We start from the raw sequence: 10,843 nt of genomic DNA on the forward strand, positions 1-10,843 counted from the left end.
CACCTCAGGAGGAACCTTGAGTCAGTGATTCACCAGAAACAACCTGGAAATTACCACCACCACCATGAAACCTTCAAACCCAAATTTGAGCCACGTGGCAGAGCAGTCCTCCTGGGTTCCTTTCCCTTCTGTTCTCTGCCCCAAGGCCCCTTCCCAACAGAATTTTCAGCACGGGTGTCTCCTCCCACAATTCATGGCAGAGTTACACCTGGGTCCCCTTTGCGGCCCTGGAAGGAGGCCCTGCTCCTGCAATACATGGGCTTCCAATCTGTATTCTTACAATGAAAACTAAAGCGATTCTAGAACTACGACTGTCTCTCTCACCCCGCCCATCTCTGCCTTACACACCTGAAGGCACTCAGGAAGCCAAGATGCTCCGGCACCCTCCCTCGCGCACAGCCCCACCTGCATCCCTCAAACACACATGCCGATGCCCGATGCCCGCACACACCTACCTGAGACAGGAATGGGAGAGCTCATCACTAGAGCCGCTGGCCTGCTTCCTGGGCTTGGGGGACAGGGGTGTCCCTTTGCAAAGGAAGTCACCCAACTTGCAAAGTGTCTCAGATGCTTTGAACGCGGAGCGCGCGTGGACCTGCGCAGGACGCGCTGCGCCAGGATGGCGCCCTGATTCTCAAGGAGGTGACCCCGCGGTGCCCGGTGGCAGTGAGCCCACCCTGGGCGCCAGGCCTGGCCTCAGTCTGCGGACTCCAGGGCCAGTCCGAGGTCCGGGCGGGGGGCTGGCTCCAGACCCACGCCGGGCCGGGTATCCACCAGCGGAGACAGGCCACCCCGCGCTGTCTCCACGTGCAGCCCCGGGGCCCCATCACGTCCAGTCCGTCGCAGTGCGAGCTTCTGGCGCCGCTTCTTGGCCGCCTTCCTGGGCCTGGGGCGCAGGGCATCCGTGGAGCCAGCCTGGAGCCCCTGCTCGGGCCTGGAGGCCTCGGTGGCCCGCCAGCACCGCCTCCCACCCTGGTCCCCGCGGCGTCCACGCCCGCGCTTCCCATTACCTCCCGCGGCCCGCTCCTCCCAGGCAGACCTGCAGCCTCGTAACTGACTGGCCCCCGCCTCCTGGACTGCGTGCCAGACCTGACCAGGGGCCCAGCACGGCCTCGGGGGCAGGCCTTCCAGACCACACCTCCCCCGCTGAGGTGCCCTGGTTCCAGGCCAAGCAATGTAGGGGTCTCAGCAGGTGACCTGGAATGATTGTGGGGCGCGGGGGCTGTCTTAGGGGTCAGCGGCCTTCAGGCGACAAAGTGTTTGGGGCAGTAGCATCAGTGCGTCATCTTGGATTGATTTCTGTGGCTTAAAAAGGTTTTATTGGGGGACAGACAGGTTTCTTCTCTTTTTTTTAAGGCAAGAACCGGCCAACAGTGATCCAGCCGCTCTGGGGCCTGCAGCCCAAAATAATGGCTAAAGTATGGACCTTATGGGAGCCACTCACTTAGGGTCAAACGGGGTCACTAACAGGGCCAGATGGTCCAATCCCGCGAGTCATCGGGAGAAGAGGAACTAAGGCAGGAGGCAGATACCTGGGTTTGGAGAGGGGGTAGGTTTAACGCAGCCACCAGACACCCCTACACAGGCCCATGTGGGGCCCAGTGGGCTGGTGTGGAAACAGCCCTCACCCCTTCCCAGGTGTCGGTCCCCTCCCCACCCACCCACCCCAGAACCCCAGGCTTTGTGCAGCCCTCCTACCTGGAAGCTTGCTGTCAGCGGTTCTGGGCCCAAAGTGACCACAGTCAAGTGCTGCCCCGCCCCCCAACCTTGTGGGCCTGGCTGCAGGGAGACCTGGCCTGCCTCCGGTTCACATCTCTCTGGATTTATTACTATTTTGCACTCTCGACGCCTGCTGATAATGACAGTCTACATTGAGGGGAAAAAAAAATCAAGCATTTGTAATTTATTTAAATTGCTATCCTCTGGTTCATCGGTAGAATAGCTTAGTAAATACAGAATAATTTCTTGAAGTGACAGGGCAAAGAGAGGACTCTTATCCCGGCTCCTATCTTGACTCACAAACCAGGGTGGCCTTTGCCTTTGGGATCCAACAGGATCAAACAGAAGAGGGTGGTGTGGTGGTGTGGTTTAGTCGCTAAGCCATGTCCGACTCTTGCGACCCCATGGGCTGCAACCTGCCAAGCTCCTCTGTCCATGGGATTCTCTGGGCAAGGATACTGGAGTGGGTTGCCATTTCCTAAATGTGGTTAAAGGCCTGTGACTTCTAGATGAGAAGTCTGGCTTTTCAAGAATGAAAAGGTAATTGATTAACAATTCTGTCATTTTCATGTTGATTCAAGAAGGTTTTCCAGGACTTAGACAGGAGGGATCTAGTTGGGCCTACAGGGTGTGTTCTAGGATCTGAACTTTCCTGAAACACCAGGACACTCACTCAAAGACCCTTCAGGAAATCACCCTACACCTGACACCAGTTTATGTGGACTGATCACAGGATTTGCTGACGGTTTTGTTATAATCATGCAGAGGACTAAACATATCGTCCCTCTTTCGTAGCAAAAAGCAGAAATACCTGGCCAGAGAATGAAACTGTTTTTACCTTCCTTCCCTAGATTTTACAGACCAAGAGTATTTCTTTTCTTACAGGACAACTGATTCAGGAGCCGCTAGACTTTATGCTCATTATTGCAAGTCTGCAAATGAACATTTTCTTTGAAAGACCATCGGGTGAAAATTTAGAGACTGGCACAGAAAGCCACCCTACATTTGAGATTAGGGAATGAACAAATACAGGTGACTGCCTTGTTTTCCCTTCCCGTGGAGCACAGTGAAAACAGCAGCCAGGCTTCCTGGGCGACCAGTTTGAAGGTAGCTAAGAAGTGCAGCCCAAATGCAAAAAAAATAAACAAACAAAAAAAAACAGCCTCCGCAAATCCAGGCTCTTCTTTTTCATCTTTTCTCGACATTTTGCTCCTAAAATTAGCCTTTTGATGAGAAAATTGCAATGAGTCATACCAAAGCTAGTTAAAGGTGAGGCAAATGTCTGAGATTGAAATTGAGTTGATTCTGCTTTGCTGTGCTGAGGGCACCTGGTAATTGGACATTGGAATTAGAACCACTGTGACCTTTCAAAATGAGCAAGGGAAAAAGGCGCCATTCAACTTGCTGGAATTTTGTCTATATTTAAAGCTCTTCTTTTGAATGAAGTAATTTACTCTTCTTTTTAAACGAGCAATACCCAGCAGCCTGTTTTTTGTGTTGTCCTGTGCATTTACTCAAGTATTCCAGTTCTTTGATCAATAAAAACTAATCTGTTTCTCACTTTCCTATCACCTCTCCCTCCAAGACTGGCTTCCCTCCTTGGCTCCTCCAACGCCCAGTGTTTCTGGAAGTTACTGGTGTGACTTACATTTGCTGCTATTTCCACGCAGCCCTGAGATGCTTCTCTCCAGATGCCGTCTTCCCGCATGTCTTCAGTGGCATTTGGGCATAGATTGTTTAGGATGATGGTTTCTTAGTGGAGTGAGAGAGGTGCCCAGTTATGTACCCAAAGCAAGAACAGATTCCTATTTCCTTCTCTCTTTCCCTGTAGAACTTAGCTCATGTCACCCTTTCTTAGCTTAGCTCAGCTCACCCTTTCTTTTTTATTTTTTTTTTTTATTTTTTTGGTTGCACCGTGCATCTTAGAAAATCTTAGTTCCCCATCCAGGGATCAAACCCAGCCCCCTGGCAGAGGGAGCACAAATTGCTAATCACTAGGTCACCAAGGAATTCCCTCATCCTCTCCATTTATTCATTTCGTCATTTAACAGATATTTAGTGGCTGCTGCTATATGACAGAAGCGACTTAGCAGCAGCAGCAGCAGCTCTATGTTCAGCCATATTCAAATACTTACATATTGATTCAGTATCACTCAAAACAGGAAAAAAAAATATCCCTGCCCTCACGGAGCTTACAGTCTAGAGGGCAGAGAGAGAGGGAAGAGTGAAAATTAGTAAACTTTAGAAATAAGGAAAATGTGTAAAATATGAGAAGATACTAAGAGCTATAAGGCTTCCCAGGTAGCACAACGATAAAGAATCTACCTGCCAGTGCAGGAGATGCAACAGATGTGAGTTCGATCCCTGGGTCGGGAAGATCTCCTGGAGGAGGAAATGGCAACCCACTCCAGTACTCTTGCCTGGGAAACCCCATGACAGAGGAGCCTGGCAGGCTACAGTACATAGGGTCCGAAAGAGCTGGATACAATCGAGCAACTTAGCGCACATGAGGGTAAGATTGATTTGCTTTCCAGGGAGAGTAGCTGGTGTAAGGGACACGATCATGTAAACTGGCTTGTTTTTTAGCGTCACCTGATGCCCTCCTTTGTCCCAGCAGCTCCCTTACTGAGTCACGGCCCTTCCCCTCTATCCCTGGCTCTCACAGCCTTTGAGGTCCATGAAGAACAGAACCCCCGTATGTGTGCGGAGAGAGGCAGCTGTGGGTACAGAGTTTCAGTGTCATAACAGGACAAAGTCCGAACCAACTGTTGAACAAAGATGTGAATACACTTAAAAATGGTTTATATGGTAATTCTATATTATGTGACTTTTACCACAATTTAAGTAAACAAACAAGCTAACAAAGGGAAGTGTATATTAATTAGAAGAAAAAAAGTTTTCAAAAAGGTCTAGAAATGTCTTTGAAAGATGTTTCCTCATAAATGAATATAGTCATCATGGACCATAAATCAGGGATGCATAATGCTATAGTTTAAAATCCAGAAGGTCACAGAGAGTACCCTAAATGTTCTATTGAAGATACAGGTTACTGTAGCAGTTACAGTTAATTATACCAAAACAGTGTTCATGGGGCAAGTCGAAAGCACTCCTTAGAGTAACTAGAGTTAGATGATAACAAGTTGAATTATCATTTAAAAACTATGGTCCAGTGGTTGAAGCTCTGTGCTTCCACTGCAGGGGGCATGGGTTCGATCCCTAGTCAGGGAAGTTCTGCTTGCCAAGTGGTACTACCAAAAACTGAAGAAAGCTATGGCCCAGGTGAGAGACCAAGAAACTGAAGACAAAAGTTTACGAAAAGCAACATGACACTTACTGCTTCAGGAAATCGCCATTCCTCCAGAATATTCGTTCAAAACACATGTAACCACAACATGATTTTTAAACACATATGAGCATGCTTATGGAGTAGGAAATGGCAACCCACTCCAGTATTCGGGGTCGCAAAGGGTCAGACACGACTAAAGCAGCTGAGCACACAAGCATGCTTATTCTCACCACACACACACACACACACACACACACACACACAGAAACACGGGAGTAAGTTTTGGGCCTCTAAATCAATTGCCCTAGATCTGATTATGTCTACAGCTAAACAATATGTACTACAGTCTGAGCAAAACTGTGTTTTTACATGATCTCTGAATGATCACTGAAAGTATTCAAATAAGGCAAAACTGGAGGGACAGATGGAAAAGTGGTCATAGTGACAGGAAAGTAAGGTGATGCCCCAAATAAAAGCTGTCAGGCAGCACTTTTTTTTTTTTTTGGCACCACCATGAGACATGTGGTGTCTTAGTTCCCTGACCAGGGATCAAACTCGTGGTCCCTGCAGTGGAAGCCAGGAATCTCAATGGCCAGGCAGCATTTTTTGTGTGAGGGTCTTAAGAATACTGAAATACCTAGAGTTAGAACAAAGCTCAAAGCCAGATATTCCTATCATGGAAAATACATTAATTCTGATTTTTTTTTTCTGACTTAAAACATGGAGGTTTTTTTTTAAAGAAATGTTAAAATTAGGGTAGCCCTAATTTGCTGAGTCTACAGTTTCACATATGAAATTTGCTTTCAGAAAACTTAATTTCCAAATAATGTCACACAGAATTTAAGTGGAGTATGAGCTTATAAGGTGTTGCACACGATACACATTTTAGTAGTTAATAAAAAGTCTGAGTTCATATAAAGATGAAAGGAACACTATACCTTGAAATATAATACAATTGAAAATACTTTAGTCTTGACAAAACTGTATTTTTAGAATTAAAATTTTCAAATGTCTAAAAACACACCGGGTGCAAGGATTTGGCTCAGACTGTTGCTACTGCCTTAGTGGCCACTGTTAATAAAATGTCTTTGAACCATACAGGAACCTGAGATCTGGTCATTCCAAGCCACAGACTGCAGCCCTAAATAATGAAGACCAGTTCCCCTGCCTTTCACAGGCAGGATAACAGAGACAGCAAGAGACAGCAATAATAATTAAATTAACAACTTGAAAAACAAAATAAAATATTGTTTAGAAATGAAATTTAGCCTCTCCTTGTCTTTGCAATTTTTCAACAATTTAGAATGATGACATGCACAGAAAGGCCACAAGGGGGTGCTGCTGGTAAACCGACAAGAGCCTTTTCTTGACCACTCCAGCAACAAGGAAATAATCTCTCTATGTCCACCCTCCTGGGATATCAAGATGAACTCGGACAGTTTACAACGGAAGGGAGAGATCTTAAAAGAGGAGTACGGTCAAGAAAATTTTTCCAGAAACAGAGCACCAGGCCGTAAAGACAGGCATCGAAAGGCAAACAGAAGGGGATGTCAGGTCTTTACTTCCCTTATTTTCTCATCACAGATTAGTCATTTGAAGAAAAAAGCACTCTGCTTCTCTTCAACGGAGCATTAAGCTTGAGATATATATACTCTTCATTCTCTTTGGGGAACCATCCATTTTAAAAACAGCTCCAAAGCTCAGTGTCCTGGGGGGAGCCTTCCATGTGGACCCCCCCCTCACCCCTGCCCAGCCAGTCTCCAGTTACCCTGCACATCATTTCAGTTCAAAGAGCTGTCCTCCATCACATTCTCAAGTTAAAAAAAGCAAACAAACAGAAACCAAAGGTTTAAAATGCAAATTGAATCCTGAAAGTCTGAGTCAGGCTTTGTTGTGCTCAGAATTAATTCCACTGTTTCTAACTTGCCCTGAAGTGAAGTTGCCAAAGACTTTGCTGAAACTTGAGGACTAGAAGCTATAAACCTCATGATGATTTAGCTTTAAAGCTTTCCCAGAAGTGACAGTACAAACACAAAGCTCCTCTCACAGGGCTAAGGTTTTATCTTTTTAATAAAAGCATTTACTTGATTGATAAGACCTGTGATGCCTTGATTTGATTATTTTTCATGAATTACTTTCAAAATGGGCCACAAAAGTTGTTTTCTTCAATCTTGTTAGCCTTAACCTACTATCCCCAAATCAACTGCAATTTAGCTATTTTAGCTGCTTCAGTTTGGGGGCTTTTTTCCACTACTGCTGTGAACTATGATGGACAGGAAAGCAGGGAGATCAAACCAATCAGTTCTAAAGGAACTCAACTGAATATCGATTGATTGATTCTTGAATATTCATTGGAAGGACTGATGCTGAAGCTGAAGCTCCAATGCTTTGGCCACCTGATGAGAAGAGCCGACTCACTGGAAAAGACCCTGATGCTGGGAAAGATTGAGGGCAGGAGGAAAAGGGGACGACAGAGGATGAGATGGTTGGATGGCATCACCAAACTCAATGGACATGAGTTTGAGCAAGTTCCTGGAGATAGTGAAGGACAGGGGAGCCTGGCGTGCTGCGGTCCTCGGGGTCACAAACAGATAGACACGACTGAGAGATTGAACAACAAGCCTTGAGGAACATCCGGCTGCAAGTCTGGAGAGTGTGTTACCAAATACTAAAGTGATGGACACGAGGCAGCATGGCTTAGGGGAAATAGGGGTTCTGTAGTTAGCCAGACCCTGGAGTGGGTTGAATCAAGTCCTCCAAGAAGATATGTTCACATCCCAACTCTGGGTACCTTTGTGGGCTTGTGTGCTCAGACATGTCCGACTCTTTGCGACCTTGTGGACTGCAGCACACCAGGCTTCCCTGCCTTTCACTGACTCCTGGAGCTTGCCGAGTCCATGATGCCATCCAACCATCTCATCCTCTGTCACTCTCTTCTCCTCCTGCCTTCAATCTTTCCCACCATCAGGGTCTTTTCCGATGAGTCAGTTCTTTGCATCAGGTGGCCAAAGTATTGCAGCTTTAGCATCAGCATCAGTCCTTCCAATGAACTCCCAGGACTGATCTTCTTTAGGATGGACTGGTTGGATCTCCTTACTGTCCAAGGGTCATCCATACAATGGGGATGAAAATAGCAATTACCCTGACAGCTGGTGTGAAGATTATAGGAGATAGATTGACCACATCAACACAGTTATGTTAAATTTTGTGGATTGAAAATAAAAATTACATGATAGAGAAATTATTAGAAGGAAAGTTTGGTTTTAAAAAAAGGTAAACAACTGAAAAAAAAAAAAGAAAAGAAAAGAAAAGAAAAGCTGTTTAATAAGACTCCGTGGCCACCGGAGGTCAGTGTTGCTTCGAAGCAAAATCCCTGTAAATCCCTCTGGGGGTGTAAAGGTCTTACAAGAAATGACTACATTTTCTTCTAAAAAATGTTAGTTTCAATATATCTGATTTTTAGACTTACTGAGTGACAGATGGTTACAGTCTGTTAAAAAAATCAACTTGTAAAAAAAAATCAACTTGTTAAAGATATATATTTTGTGCAAAAATGAGCTTGGATCCTCCTTATTCAAAAGTAATAAGAGAAATTAAGAGAGGGGAGAAATATATGCATAAAAAAATATGCACCTACTCAAATATATATTATATCTATGGTCCTCAGCCACTTAGTCGTGTTCAAATGTTTTCGACCCCATGGACCGTAGTCCACCAGGCTCCTCTGTCCATGGGATTCTCCAAGCAAGGATACTGGAGTAGGTTGCCATTTCCTGCTCCAGGGGATCATCCCAACCTAGGGATCAAATCCTTGGCTTCTGCATTGCAGGCAGATTCTTTACCAGTGAGCCACTTGAGAAGCCCATATTATATCTATAGGTACATAGATATATTTGCAATCTTACCCAGAGCTCAGTGCCAGGGAAAAGTAAAAACCATATCTTATAACTCTTACTCTGTAACTGGAGAGGTCAGTCACACATAGCATATCTTAAATTTTTTTAAAAAATTATAAATATTTTTTTAAATAAAAAAATAAATGCTCTACTACAAACAATAAGGCAGAGATTACTACTGGTGGCATCATTTGCAATGTCTTTGCTCTAAGATTGGGAGAGTTAAGGGACAAAGTCATGCGGGAGGGAAGGAGAGGAGAGACGACCTTGAACACAGGGGTGAAAACTGACAATGAGCCTGTGGGGAAATCACATTGGGATAACTGGAGCTCGTTTTGGGGACATATCGTGTGATTTTGATTCATCCCTGTTGCCAAAGTTCCACACTTACCCAAGACATTTGGATATTCATTCATCCACTGCTCTGGACAAAGAAATAGACAAAAACAGAGAGATTCCCAGCCCTCATGGAGCTGAGTTAAATGAGCAAGCAAATATTTGGTTTTACATGGTGGGAAGGGCTCAGAAAGAAAAGAGCAGTGTGGCCAGACTAGGGGCTTCCCTGGTGGCGCAGATGGCAAAGAATCTGTCTGCAATGCGGGAGACCCGGGTTCAGTCCCTGGGTCGGGAAGATTTCCTGGAGAAGGGAATTACCAGACAAGACCTCTCAGAGGGGAGTGACATTTGAGCAGAGACCCGAGGACCATTTGGGTCATGAGTCTGAGTCAGTATTTCGGGTCAAAGATGCCAAAGCCAGTGTAGACAGTCCACAGTGAGTGAAAAGGAAAGAAGTTCAGATGCATCCCAAGGGCAATGGGAAACCAGTTTGCACTTAAAGGCTAAAGAATCATTTTGGCTGCTATACAAACAATGGATGGTCTGAGGATTCAACGAGAGCGGAAGAAGGGAGACCCAGGAGTGGTCAGGCGTGTGCGTGGTGTCCAGGGAGACCGAGTCTGAAATGGAGAAAAGGAAACGGGTTGTAGACCTTTGGAGGAAGAATCAGCCAGTCTCATCAGGGGATCAGACGGGGCCGGGGGGGCAGTATTTCTGTTTACTCTGTGTGCACCTGTGTGCTTAAGTCTCTACTGCTGAAACTTAATTGTTTTTACAGAGAAATACCAACCTTTCCTCTTTAAGAAAGAAAGTGAAGTTGCTCAGTCGTGTCCAACTCTTTGCAGCCCCATGGACTATAGCCTACCAGGTTCCTCCGTCCATGGGATTTTCCAGGCAAGAATACTGGAGTGGGTTGCCATTTCCTTCTCCAGGAGATCTTCCCAAACCAGGGATTGAACCTGGGTCTCCCGCATTGTAAGCAGATGCTTTACCACCTTAGCCACCAGGGAAGAGTTTGCATTTCCTCTTAAAAGCAGAATTATTAAATTTTAACCACTTATACACAGAAGAATCAAATAATCATGTATCCTTGATTGTTTTGCTGTATGTATGTAAAATAATACCAAGTGTCGTACCTTTTTAATGGGAATGGAAGCAAAACTGCATTTTAAATTTAACAAAGAAAAAATGAAGGTTTTATATCCATTTTATATCCATTGTTCAAAGTCTCTATTGCTTTTTCTTCTCCTAGAAATAGTCATGGGAAATGGATATATTGAATCCAAAAATATTCGTCCCCAAATCTATAAATTATGGTCAAATTTCATTTCTACTCTATGGGAACATTTTCAACAATATGCAAGCACTGTGGTAAGAGTATCTGTGCCAGCCAGGCAGCTAACAGGAGAAGAGATGGGCCTGCGGATGCATCTAAATCTTATTAAGAGAACAAGGGCTAACGTCAACTAGGCAAAGCTTTACCCCAGATGAGTTCTGGACGTTCTCATGAAGATGCAGGTTACAGGGGCAAGCTGTTTTCCTTCTGGCAGAACTGGATGAGCCACGCCTGTGGGTAGAATTCTAAGGGAACAGATTTCAAAAGACG

The 10,843-nt window shown here is 45.3% G+C and overlaps 1 non-coding gene across 1 annotated transcript; it reads right to left on the reverse strand.

Moving 5' to 3' along the window:
- Positions 1-10,175: 10,175 nt before the first annotated feature.
- On the reverse strand, positions 10,176-10,247 carry TRNAC-ACA (transfer RNA cysteine (anticodon ACA)). The gene has a single exon. It is a non-coding gene; the product is annotated as a tRNA-Cys (tRNA).
- Between the last annotated feature and the right edge of the window lie 596 nt (positions 10,248-10,843).

The sequence above is a fragment of the Capricornis sumatraensis genome, chromosome 21, assembly GCF_032405125.1.
Source record: "Capricornis sumatraensis isolate serow.1 chromosome 21, serow.2, whole genome shotgun sequence".
Classification (NCBI taxonomy): domain Eukaryota; kingdom Metazoa; phylum Chordata; class Mammalia; order Artiodactyla; family Bovidae; genus Capricornis; species Capricornis sumatraensis.